General features: G+C 51.8%; 1 protein-coding gene across 1 annotated transcript in view; it reads right to left on the bottom strand.

Moving 5' to 3' along the window:
- The window catches only part of LOC140428794 (E3 ubiquitin-protein ligase RNF182), a 33,531-nt gene extending 20,284 nt beyond the window's left edge, over positions 1-13,247 (bottom strand). Inside the window, exon 1 of the mRNA XM_072515482.1 lies at positions 13,108-13,247. The gene's annotated coding sequence lies outside the window, so the exon portion shown is untranslated. The remainder of the gene's footprint in view (positions 1-13,107) is intronic.
- Between the last annotated feature and the right edge of the window lie 446 nt (positions 13,248-13,693).

The raw sequence follows: 13,693 nt of genomic DNA, 5'->3' as shown, positions 1-13,693 counted from the left end.
ACGGGGAAAACCTCAAGCATGGCAAAGGAACTCGGTCACTTTATGGAACAGGTGGGAGCGGTGGACCCCTGGAGGTTCATCCACCCAGGGGAGAAGGAGTTCTCCTTCTTCTCCCCAGTAACAACGTATACACCAGAATTGACTTATTTGTGGTGGGGAAAACGGTGCTTCCGGGGCTAGGCAAAGTGGAATACTTCACAATTGTGATATCCGACCACACTCCACACTACATGGACGTGAGGCTGGAGGTGGGCAGGGCCCAACGTCCCACATGGCGGTTGGACATTGCCCTACTAGCAGACAAGGCCTTCAACGAAAAGATATCGCAAGCCATAGCAGAATACACGGAGAACAACCAAAACGGGGAGGTCTCACCCTCCACGTACTGGGAAGCGCTAAAGGCCGTACTAAGAGGGGAAATCATCGCTTTCAAAGCACGAAGAGATAGGGAGGAAACAGCGGCTAGGCAGCAGCTGGTCGACTCCAAACTGGAGGTAGACCGTAAATACTCCAAGGCCCCGACCGTAGAGCTTCTGGCGGAGAGGAAAGAGCTACAAAGGAACTTAGATCTGCTCTCCATCAGGAAAGCAGTGCACCAACTCCGCCAGGCACGTGGGACCCTATACGAACACGGAGACAAAGCCAGCCGCCTGTTGGCACACCAGCTGAGAAAGCAGGCAGCAACCAGAGAAATTGCACAAATCAGGGATACCAGACGCACATTAGAAACAGAAGCCGAAAAGATTAACAAAACCTTCAAGGCCTTCTACCAAGGGCTGTTCACCTCAGAGCCCCCAACGGGGGAGTCTGGGGTGAAACGGTTCCTTGATGGACTGGGCATACCAGTTGTGGGGGAGGGCAGAAAACGGGGCCTGGAAGTACCACTAGCACTGGGAGAGATCATGGACAGCATTAGCTCCATGCAGGCGGGGAAGGCACTGGGACCAGACGGGTTCCCGGCGGACTTCTGCAAAAAATTTGCGATAGCACTGGCCCCGCACCTGCGAGAGATGTTCACAGACTCGCTCGCTAGGGGCACATTGCCACCCACGCTAGCACAGGCCTCAATCTCGCTGATACCTATGAAAGATAAAGGCCCAAAGGAATGTGGGTGATACAGACCCATCTCACTGCTGAACGCAGATGCTAAAATACTGGCCAAAATCCTAGCCAAAAGGCTAGAGGACTGCGTCCAAGAGGTGGTCGCAAAGGACCAGACGGGCTTTGTCAAAGGTAGACAGCTAACCTCGAACATCAGGCGCCTGCTAAACGTGATAATGACCCCATCCGGGGAGAGAATACCAGAGGTGATCGTCTCCCTGGACACAGAAAAGGCCTTTGACAGGGTTGAATGGAAGTACCTCGTAGAGGTACTGGAGCGGTTTGGGCTTGGAACAGGATTCACCTCATGGGTAAAGCTCCTATACAACGCTCCCATGGCGAGCGTGCGGATCAACAACACCAACTCCCGATACTTCCAGCTGCACAGGGGCACCAGACAAGGATGCCCACTGACCCCGCAGCTGTTCGCTCTAGCGATCAAACCATTAGCAATTGCTCTCGGAGCAGCAAAAAGCTGGAGGGGGATTCAAAGGGGCGGCAGAGAGCAGAGTCCCACTCTATGCAGATGACCTGCTCCTTTACATCTCGAACCCACAAAGCAGCATGGATGGAATCATCGCACTCCTGAAAGAGTTTGGCGCCTTCTCTGGCTACAAACTCAACATGAGCAAAAGCGAGATCTTCCCGGTACACCCACAAGTAGAGGGGGCAGCACTAACGGGACTGCCGTTTAAACAAGCCCGACACAAATTCCGCTTCCTGGGGATCCAAATAGCCCATGACTGGAAAGAGATCCACAAATGGAACCTCACCAGTCTGACAGAGGAAGTAAAAAAGGACCTGCAAAGATGGAGCACACTCCCACTCTCCCTCGCGGGGAGGTCCAGACTGATGTGTTAAGTAAGTTGGTTCAACGTTGACTGCACCTGGATGCAGTGAAACTAGAAACAGGCTTCTGACACAGGAGATGGTCCAACACTGTTTTATTGAACCTACTGATTGCTGTACATAGTCTGCTGTGAGTTGACACTCTATCAATCTAACTGATAACCTCCTACTGGCTTGACCAGACTAACTCTCTACCTCATGGTGATAGTGCTCACTGGCTTGTGCACTCTTACTATCTCAGTAGCTGTGTCCTGTCGAGAGAGGGAGAGTCTTAATGCCTTGTGTGCTTTATAGTGGTGGTGTCCTGTCTGGTGATTGGTTGTTATGTGTCGTGTGTGTTCATTGGTTATCCTGTGTGTCAATCATTGCCGGTCTGCATCTCATTCTATACATGAGTGGATATTATGACACAGACGATCAAAATGAACGTGTTGCTAGGCACCTCTTCCTACTTAGATCAATCCTGATCTATATCCCCAAGACCTTTTTCAAAGCACTAGACAAACTAATCATGGCGTTCGTATGGGGGCGGGGGGGAAGAATGCTAGGATCCCAAAGAAGGTCCGACAAAAAACAAAATCCAGGGGGGTCTAGCCCTCCCAAACCTACAATTCTACCACTGGGCGGCGACAGCCGAGCGATCAAGGAGCCAGAGGCCGAGTGGGTGCGTGCGGAGGAGGCCTCCTGTAAGGGGACCTCCCTCCGGGCCCTCGCCACGGTGGCACTCCCATCCCCACCCAAAAAACACTCCAGCAGCCCGGTGGTGATAGCCACCCTCCAGTCCTGGAACCAGCTACGGCAGCAATTTGGCCTGACCAAAATGTCGAAAAAAGCTCCCATCTGCTACAACCATAGGTTCACACCAGCGCTGACTGACGCCACCTTTAAAAAGTGGGGACAAGACGGAGGGACACTGACAGTTAGGGACCTATATACGGACGGCAGGATCGCAACAATGGACGAACTGACAGAGAAATTCAAGCTAGCCAGGGGGAACGAGCTCAGGTACCTGCAACTCAAAAACTTCCTATGAAAGGAGATAAGGACGTACCCACAACTGCCATGACAGACATTACTGGAAGAGTTACTGGACGCTAGCATCCTAGATAAAGGGAACTGTTGCGACATGTATGACCGACTGGTAGAAAGTGTCGACACCGTACTGGACGCAACAAGAAAGAAATGGAAGGAAGACCTGCGGATTGAAATATGGTGGGTACTCTGGAGTGAAGCACTGCACAGGGTCAACTCCACCTCCACGTACGCAAGGCTCAACCTGACGCAACTAAAAGTGGTACATAGAGCCCACTTAACAAGAACCCGAATGAGTAGGTTCTTCCCGGAGGTGGAGGATAGATGTGAGCGGTGCCAACGAAGTTCGGCCAACCACGCCCACATGTTCTGGTCTTGCCCCAGACTTGCGGGGTACTGGACAGCCTTCTTTGAGGCAATGTCTAAAGTGGTGGGGATGGGGGTGGATCCATACCCGAAAGTGGCGGTCTTCGGGGTATCCGATCAGCCAGATCTATTCCTTTTTAAAAAAACGTATTTTATTCAAACTTGTATCAAAGTAGTTACAGAAAATATACACCCCGAGAAACATTCTTCCCAACAATCAACCATACAGTTTGTACAGATTTTCCTCCTTTTTCACCCCCCGTCCCCATCATCCCTCCCCCCATCCCAGTCCTCCCCGCGACGAACAGCTCCTCAAACATGGTTACAAACATCCCCCACCTTTTCTCAAACTCCCCTGCTGAGCCCCTTAACTCATACTTTACCTTCTCTAACCGCAGGAAGTCGTAAAGGTCACCCAACCATGCTGCTACCCCCGGTGGCGATGCCGACCGCCACTCCGGCAAAATTCGCCGCTGTGCAATCAGAGAGGCGAAGGCCACGACATCGGCCTTCCTCCTCTCCATGAGCTCCGGCTTCTCTGAAACCCCAAATATCGCCACCAAAGGGTCCGGGTCCACTCCCTCCTCCACTATCCTGGCTAAGACCGAGAACATTCCCGCCCCAGAATCTTCCCAATTTTTCACAACCCCAAAACATGTGCGCATGATTCGCTGGCCCCCGTCCACACCTCTCACACTCATCTGCTACCCCCTGAAAGAACCCACTCATTCTCGCCCGAGTCATATGCACCTTAAACTATATCAGGCTCATCCTTACACAAGCGGAGGTCCCGTTTAACCTTTGCAGTGCCTCACTCCATACTCCCCAATTGATCTCCATTCCCAACTCCGCTTCCCATTTCTCCTTGATCTTCACCACCCGCTCGCCTCCCTGCTCCCCCAGCCACTTATATATATCCCCAATTCTTCCCTCCCCTTCCACATCCAGAAGCAGCAGTCGCTCCAGCAGGGTGTATCCCGGCAATCTAGGGAACCCCTTCCAGACCTTTCGTGCAAAGCCCCTAACTTGTGGAAAGCTGAACTCACCACCCGTCGGCAGCTCTACCCTCCCCCTTAGCTCCTCCAGACTGGCGAACCCTTCCTCCAAATACAAATCCCTCACCTTGACCAGCCCCACTTCCCTCCCCAGATCTATTCCTGGGGAGGAGGGCGGACGCCCTTGCCTTTGCCTCCCTGATCGCCCGCCGGAGAATCCTGTTCGGCTGGCAGTCAGCAGCACCACCCAAAGCTGCAGACTGGCTGTCCAACCTCTCAAAATCTCTCCAAATGGTGAAAATCAAATTCTCCATCCGAGGGTCGGACAACGGCTTCCACAGAACATGGGAGCCATTCACCCAATTGTTCCGGGACCTGTTTGTGGCCAACGAACAAGCAGAAGAATAGCCAGGTTGCCAAGAATCAGGAGAAAGTAGCCAAGGCGTGTGTGGGAGGGATAGACCGGGGTGGGGGGGAAACAGCTAAACCTAAGAGAAAAGAAAGGTGAACCAAAGGAGAAGGGGAGGGGGAAGGGAGGCAGAAGGGGCGAGGGGGGGGGGGAGAGGGAAGAAGGAGAAGGCAGGAAACAATAGAGGGGAACCAGAGAGGGGGAGGGGGAGGCAAGGGAATGATAGCCGGAAGGAGAGCACAGGAAACGACAACAAACTCGGCAAGTACATTAACAGAGAGCAAGGAAAATACGGGCGAAAGACGGGACGAATGGCCGAAGCGGAGGGGAACGCGCGACGACAACGGTAGCGAAAACCGTCCAGGAGAAGCAAGTAACAACACCCACACCAGATCCATTCTCATATTGCCCTCTCTGTATTGGACATAACTAATGTAAGGGTTTCTCCGGCACCCAAATGTATATGTACCTCCCCAGGTCCCCCCCCCTCCGCCCCCCCACCAAACAGGTGCCTATTTATTTGTTAAAAATAATATTGCTAACTGTACAGAGTTGCTGTTGTTGAGCTAGTGCACAATATCCTACCAGGTTTTTTTTCTCTCTTCTCTTCTATATATATGTTTAATTCTGTGTACATAACTGTAAATATACTTTGTTCAAAAACCCAATAAAAAACATTTATTAATAAAAAAGGTATGTCTTCTCCTTTCAGTTCCCATGTCAGTTCATGCTCAGTTCTCTTTCTGTAGGTACACTCCTCCTCTCACTGCCGGCATCGCCCCCTTCTCAAAAACACACCTTGGACTTCTCTGTTTTCGCAATCTCCGAACTCCCCTCAAACTCCCTTTCCTCCTCAAAGTTCCACTTCCCAAATTCATTCCCGTCTTTCCTGGGACTCCATGTTTGCATCACTGCAATCATCTCCTCCCACTAGAATGGCTGTTATTAAATTCCCAAATGAGACCTTGTGTCACTGATATAAAGATAAACCTTCCGTCCTTTTGATTTGATTTGATTTGATTACCGCAGGAAGTAGTTGATGCTAAAACTTTGAATATATTCAAGAGGCGGCTGGATATAGCACTTGGGGATAATGGGATCAAAGGCTATGGGGAGAAAGCAGGATTAAGCTATTGAGTTGGATGATCAGCCATGATCGTGATGAATGGCTGAGCAGGCTCGAAGGGCCAAAAGGCCTCCTTCTGTTCCTATCTTCTATGTATCTATGTATCTATGATTTATTATTGTCATATGTATTAGTATACAGTGAAAATATTGTTTCTTGCATGCTATGCAGACAACGCATACCGTACATAGGGAAAGAAGGAGTGAATACAGAATGTAATGTTACAGTCATAGCTAGGGTGTAGAGAAAAGATCAACTTAATACGAGGTAGGTCCATTCAAAAGTCTGATGGCAGTAGGGAAGAAGCTGTTCTTGAGTCGGTTGGTACGTGACCTCAAACTTTTGTATCTTTTTCCTGATGGAAGAAGGTGGAAGAGAGTATGTCCAGGGTGCGTGGGGTCCTTAATTAGCGTGGGGTCCTTAATTATGCTGGTTGCCTTTCCGAGGTAGCGGGAATTGTTGACAGAGTCAATGGATGGGAGGCGGATTTGCGTGGTGGTCTGGGCTACATTCACGATCTTTTGTAGTTTCCTGCGATCTTGGGCAGAGCAGGAACCATACCATACAACCAGAAAGAATGCTTTCTATGGTGCATCTGTAAAAGTTAGTGAGAGTCGTAGCTGACGAGCCAAATTTCCTTTGTCTTCTGAGAAAGTAGAGTCATTAGTGGGCTTTCTTAACTATAGTGTTGGCATGGGGGGACAGGACAGGTTGTTGATAATCTGGACACCTAAAAACTTGAAGCTCTCGACCCTTTCTACTTCGTTCCCATTGATGTAGACAGGGGCATGTTCTCCTCTATGCTTCCTGAAGTTAATGACAATCTCCTTCGTTTTGCTGACATTGAGGGAGAGATTATTGTCATCGCACCAGTTCACCAGATTCTTTATCTCATTCCTGTACTCTGTCTCGTCATTGTTTGAAATCTGACCCACTACGGTGGTGTCATCAGCAAATTTGAAAATCGAGTTGGAGGGGAATTTAGCCACACAGTCATAGGTGTATAAGGAGTCTAGTAGGGGGCTAAGGCCACAGCCTTGTGGGGCACCGTGATGAGGACGATCCTTGCGCTTCACAATCTGTCCACACGGTGACAACAGCATCGTTTTCTAACATCTCTTCACCGTTATTCAGTTGGGTGGGACTCCTCTGACCATGTCCCATTCTAATCAGGCTTATCTCAGCCAGAGAATCTCTGGCAAGGGTTTCTCTTCCTGCTCTTGCCCCGTTACCTATGGAGTCCCCACAGGAATCTAGCCTTGTTTTCCTCCTATTTCTCATCTACACGTTGCCCCTGGGTGACATGATTCTAAAACACAGCGTTAGTCTCCAGGTGTATACTGACAGCCTCCAGCTCTACCTCACCATTACATCTCTCCACTCCTCTGTTGCTAAATTATCAGAACATTTATCCGACACCTAGTAATGGATGAGCAGAAATTTCCTCCAATTAAATATTGGGAAGACCGAGGTTGTTGCTTTGGTCCCCACTCCAAACTCTGCTTCCCCACCATTGGCGTCATCCCTCTGAGCTTCAACCAGACAAACCGGGAGTCATCATAGAAACCCTACAGTGCAGAAAGAGGCCATTCAGCCCATTGAGTCTGCGCCAACCCTCCGAATGAGCACCTTGCCAAGGCCCACTCCTCTGTCCTGTCCCCATAACCCCACCTAATCTGCACATTTGTAGACTGTGGGAGGAAACCAGAGCACCCGGAGGAAACCCATGATGCACGATCAATTACACAAATACGAGAGTAGATTGTAATCAAGACTTTATTACACTGAGATGTGTGGCCTCCTACAGCAGCTGACGAAATGGCTGCTGTACTGGGAGCACACATATTTATACTCCGCCTCTTGGGCGGAGCCAGAAGACAGGGATCTACCCCCGTACCTGTAGTGCAGGGGCCTTACTGTAAAGCTCCTATATCAACATCTTATATATACAATATATACATCAGTGGTGACTACCGCATTCACCCCCTGTTAAATAAATGAGTCCGGCGGGGGTGGTGGAGAACTATATACAGAAAGTTGTGTTTTAAAAGTACAGATAAGTTTACAAATTCAGGCGGTCCGGTGCCTTGATCTGTCGGTGAGAGCGCCGCAGTGCTGGTGGCGACTCCGGTGGCGGCTTGGTCCTCGGTGACTCCGGGAGCATGTCGAAATCCTCTTCATCCCCGGGTGTGAGCAAGGGGAGGACGGATTGTCCTGGAGCGGGGGTTGCGGTGGGTGCGCCGGGGGGGGGGGGGGGGGGGGGGGGGGCGCCAGGTCGGAGGGGCAGGGGGGGTGGAACAAGCTGGTGCCAAGTCCCTGAGGGAGACTGTGTCTTGGCGGCCGTCGAGGTACGCTACATAGGCATACTGCGGGTTGGCATGAAGTAGCTGTACCCTCTCAACCAACGGGTCTGCCTTGTGGAGTTGAGCGTGTCTACGGAAAACGGGTCCTGGAGCTGCCAGTCATGTCGGGAGCGAAACCCCGGAGGTGGACTTCCTAGTGAAGGCAAAGAGACGTTCATGGGGGGTTTCATTAGTCGTGGTTCACAGGAGCGACCGAATGGAGTGAGGTGCGTCGGGGAGGACCTCCTGCCAGCGGGAGGCCGGGAGATTTCTGGACCGTAGGGCCAGTTGGATGGCCCTCAAGACCGTCCCATTCTCCCGCTCCACCTGCCCGTTTCCCCTGGTGTTGTAGCTGGTCATCCTGCTCGAGGAAATGCCCCTGTTGAGCAGGTATTGGCGCAGATCATCGCTCATAAATGAGGATCCCCGGTCGCTGTGGACGTAGGCGGGGAAGCCGAACAGAGCGAAGGTCGTGTTGAGGGCTTTGATGACGGTGGCAGACGTCATGTCGGGGCATGGGACGGCAAAGGGGAATCGGGAATACTCATCAACCACACTGAGAAAGTACGTGTTGCAGTTGGTGGAGGGGAGGGGCCCTTTGAAGTCCACACTGAGGCGTTCAAAGGGGCGGGAGGTCTTCACCAGGCGCGCACGGTCTGGCTGGTAGAAATGCGGTTTACACTCCGCGCAGACCTGGCAGTCTCTGGTGACAGCCCTGACTTCCTCGATGGAGTAGGGCAGATTGCGGGCCTTGATGAAATGGTAAAAACGTGTGACCCCTGGGTGACAGAGGTTGTCGTCCGGGGTCCGGAGTCGGTCCACTTGTGCGCTGGCACATGTACCTCGGGATAGGGCATCGGGGGGCTCGTTGAGCTTACTGGGGTGATACAAAATCTCGTAGCTGTAGGTGGAGAGCTCGATCCTTCACCTCAAGATTTTATCGTTTTTGATCTTGCCCCACTGTGCGTTATTAAACATGAAGGCAACCGACCGTTGGTCAGTGAGGAGAGTGAATGTCCTGCCGGCCAGGTAATGCCTCTAATGTCACACAGCCTCAACGATGGCTTGGGCCTCTTTCTCGACGGATGAGTGCCGAATTTCGGAGGCATGGAGGGTGCGGGAAAAGAAAAAAAAATGAAATGAATGAAAACAGACCTGCCTGCCTGGTTGAGGGTGGCGGCCAGAGCAACGTCTGATGCATCGCTCTCGACTTGGAAGGGGAGCGTCTCGTCGACCGCGTGCATCGTGGTCTTGGCGATGTCGGCCTTGATACGGTTAAAGGCCTGGTGAGCCTCGGCCGTCAGAGGAAAAACAGTGGATTGAATGAGTGGGCGGGCCTTGTCCGCATAGTTTGGGACCCACTGGGCGTAATACGAAAAGAACCCCAGGCAACGTTTGAGGGACTTGGGGCAGTGGGGGAGGGAGAGTTCCATGAGGGGGTGCATGCAATCGGGGTCAGGCCCCAGAACTCCGTTCTGGACCACATAGCCGAGGATGGCTAAGCGGTTTGTGCTGAACACGCACTACTTGCTATACGTGAGGTTAAGGAGAGTGGCGGTGTGGAGAAATGTGGCAAGGTTGGCGTCATGGTCCTGCTGATCATCGCTGCAGATGGTGACATGGTCCAGGTACGGGAAAGTGGCCCGCAGTCCGTACTGGTCAACCATTCGGTCCATCTCCCGTTGGAAGACTGAGACCCCATTGGTGACACCGAAGGGAACCCTAATAAATTGGTAAAGGCAGCCGTCTGCCTCAAACGTAGTGTATGGATGGTCCGCCTTACGGATGGGGAGTTGGTGGTAGGCAGATTTCAGATCTACTGTCAAGAAGACCCGGGACTGTGCAATCTGATTGACCATATCAGATATGCGTGGGAGGGGGTACGCGTCGAGCTTCGTGTACCGATTGATGGTCTGACTGTAGTCAACGACCTTCCTGTTTTTCTCCCCAGTTTTGACCACTACCACTTGGACTCTCCAGGGCCTGTTGCTGGCCTCGATGATGCCTTCCCGAAGCAGCCACTGGACTTCAGACCTGATGAAGATCCTGTTCTGGGCGCTGTACCGTCTGCTCCTGGTGGCGACGGGTTTGGAATCCGAGGTTAAGTTTGCAAATAGGGAAGGTGGGTCGACCTTTAGGGTTGCGAGGCCGCGCACAGTAAGGGGTGGTAGGGGCCCGCCGAATTTCAGGATTAGGCTCTGGAGGTTGCACTGGAAGTCCAGGCCGAGTAGCAAGGCAGCGCAGAGGTTGGAGAGGACGTAGAGGCGGAAGCCGCTGAACTCCACGCCCTGGACAGTGAGAGTGGCGATGCAGAACCCCCGAATCGCCACGGAGTGGGACCCGGAGGCCAGGGAGATTCTCTGGTTAGCGGGGTGTACCGCGAGGGAGCAGCGCCTTACCGTATCGGGGTGGATGAAGCTCTCAGTGCTCCCGGAGTCCAGCAGGCAGGAGATCTCGTGTCCATTGACCTTCACTTTAGTTGAAGCAGTCGCGAGGTTGTGTGGTCGAGACTGGTCAATCGTGACCGAGGCGAGACGCGGCTGGTTGTTGGCGGTTGCAGGCGATGAGCGGCTGGATGAGGTGTCCGACGGCATGGGTCCTGAGTCGGGTAAGATGGCAGCGTCCACTGGCTGCACGTGGTCCTAGGAGGGGAAGATGGCGGCACCCACTGGCTGCACGTGGGGGGTGCCGGGACAATAGCGGCGATTGAACGGGCCTGGCACACTGAAGCGAAATGTCCCTTCTTGCCACAGGCCTTGCAGAGGGCGCTCCGCGCAGGGCAGCGCTGTTGGGGGTGTTTTGACTGCCCACAGAAGTAGCATTTGGGCCCCCCGGGGTTGGTTGGATGCCGCGTGGCACAGGCGTGGGATTGGCTGAGGGCGGTCGCTGATGGGGTCCACGATGGGGCGGCCGTCTGTGGAGTCCACGATGCACAGTGGGGGGGGGGGGGGGGGGCGCGGTCGGGGGCATAGGCCTGAAGGTTGCGTGATGCAACCGTAAGTGAAAGCGCTAGTTTCTTGCTCGCCGCGAGGCCGAGCGTGGCCTCCTCTTTGAGGCGCTGGCGGATGTAGTCAGACCCTATGCCCGCAACAAATGCGTCTCTCATGAGCAAATTCGGGTGTTCCGTGGCCGAATCAGCCTGACAGTCACAGTCTCTAACTAGGGGGAGCAGGGCACGCCAGAAACCTTCCACTGACTCACCGGGAAGTTGACGCCGTTTGGAGAGAAGGTGCCTGGCGTAGAGTGTGTTAGTCCGCTGAGCGTAGTTTTCCTTCAGTAGCGCCATGGCCTCTGCGTAGGGCGGCGCGTCCTGGATAAGTGGAAAGACGTTGGAGCTCAGGCGCGTGTAAAGGATCTGGAGTTTCTGAGCTTCTGGAATTGGGTCTGGCGCAAACCCGATGTATGCTTCAAAACAGGCTAGCCAATGTTCAAAGTCCTTTTTGGCGTTGTCTGCTTGCGGATGCAACTGCAGACTTGATGAGGAGGACCATCTTCTGAAAAACTCAGTGTAATAAATTGATGCACGATCAATTACACAAAGACGAGAGTAGGATGTAATCGAGGCTTTATTACACTGAGATGTGTGGCCTCCTACAGCAGCTGACGAAATGGCTGCTGTACTGGGAGCACACATATTTATACTCTGCCTACTGGGCGGAGCCAGCAGGCAGGAATCTACCCCCGTACTGTAGTACAGGGGCCTTACCGTAAAGCACCTAGATCAACATCCTCTTTGTACAATTTATACATCAGTGGTGACTACCACAACCCACACAGCCAGTCACCCAAGATCGGATTGAACCTGGGTCACTGGCGCTGTGAGGCAGCAGTGTTAATCACTGTGCCACCATGCCATCTTGACTCTAAGCAAAGCTTCCAACCAACATTTTGTCTATTTTATTCAGACTGCATTTTTCCACCTCAGCAACATTGTCGCTCTCCACTGCTGTATCATCTCCTGCAGAAACCCATATCCATTGGCTTTGTTTCCTTCAGCCTTGGTGAGTCCAGCACACTCCGGGCTGCTTTTCCTCATTCTACCCTCTGGAAACTTGAGGTCATCCAAAACTCTCTACCCATGTGTTAACTTGCAGCAAGTCCCGTTCCCCTGCCTCTCTGTGCTCTTTGACCTACACTGCCTCCTGGTCAAACAATGCCTTGATTTTAAAATTCACATCCTAGTTTTCCAAGCCCTCCATTGTCTTGCCCCCTCCCTGTCTCTGTAATCTTCTCCAGTCCCACTGATCACCCAGATATCTGCATTCCTCTTAAAACCTACCTCTTTAACCAAGAGGTTGGTCATCTGATATATACCTCCTTTTAAGGAATGTGAGTCAATGTCAATTGTATTTGATAAATTACTCTTGTGGCGTGCCTATTGAAATTTTACAGGCATTTTATAAAATGAACTTATTATATCCCTGTCCATTTCTTGTCCCAATTCATTCATTCTCTCTCTGCCTTGCTCATTCACTCCATGTCTCGCAGCCTCTCTCTCTATCTATTTCTCCTTCTTTCTCTCTGTCTCTTCCTTATTTCTCCATGATTCTCTCTACCTCCCCCCCTCTCTGTATTCCTGTGTCTGTCTGCATCTCTTTCTCTGTTTGACACTCACTATCTCTCTTTGTCTTCTTCTTTATCGCTCTTTCTCTCTTCCCTCCTCTCTCTCTCCCCCTATCTAATTTGGTGCTGTGCTTTCAATCAGTCACTGCTGCTGTCTGTGAGCATGAACAGCAGCAATGTCGCAGGTGTCACTGAACTGCTCACATGTTCACATTATTCATGGCTCGCTGCTGCTCACCTGCTTTGAAATCCTCACTCGGAGTTACAGAGACAGTGAAAACATGGAGATAAGATCAGAAACAAGCTCAATGTCACCATGTTTACCTGATCGTGGTTGAGGGAGTTCCAAGAGGAAGAGACTTTGCTGCCTGGTGTATCTCTCTGGGTCGGACTGTGTTCAAGAAGGAACAGAAAGACGGAGTTTCATATGATTGCTGACCTCCCAACGTCTGATTCCAGATTGAATCCTCCTGACAGTGACTCACTGCAGCATCTCCAGTCAATCTGAATGTTAAACAGCGTCGAGAGGCTGAATCTCACACAGGTCTGGGAGTGAAGCCAGAAAACACACACACTGCATGAAGCAAATACAGGGGAGAGGACAATAACTTCCTCAACACACACTGCAGAGAGAGAGAGAGAGATACTGAGTGAGAGAGAGAGAGAGAGAGAGAAAGAAATACTGAGTGAGAGAGATACTGAGTGAGAGAGAGAGAGAGAAATACTGAGTAAGAGAGATACTGAGAGAGAGATTTACTGAGTGAGAGAGATACTGAGTGAGAGAAAGGGAGAGATACTGAGTGAGAGAGATACTGAGTGAGAGAGAGAGAGAAATACTGAGTAAGAGAGATACTGAGAGAGAGATTTACTGAGTGAGAGAGATACTGAGTGAGAGAAAGGGAGAGATACT

Source organism: Scyliorhinus torazame, chromosome 8 (assembly GCF_047496885.1).
Source record: "Scyliorhinus torazame isolate Kashiwa2021f chromosome 8, sScyTor2.1, whole genome shotgun sequence".
NCBI lineage: Eukaryota > Metazoa > Chordata > Chondrichthyes > Carcharhiniformes > Scyliorhinidae > Scyliorhinus > Scyliorhinus torazame.
Note: the sequence above shows the minus strand (reverse complement) of the source record. Positions and strands in the feature narration are given on the sequence as shown.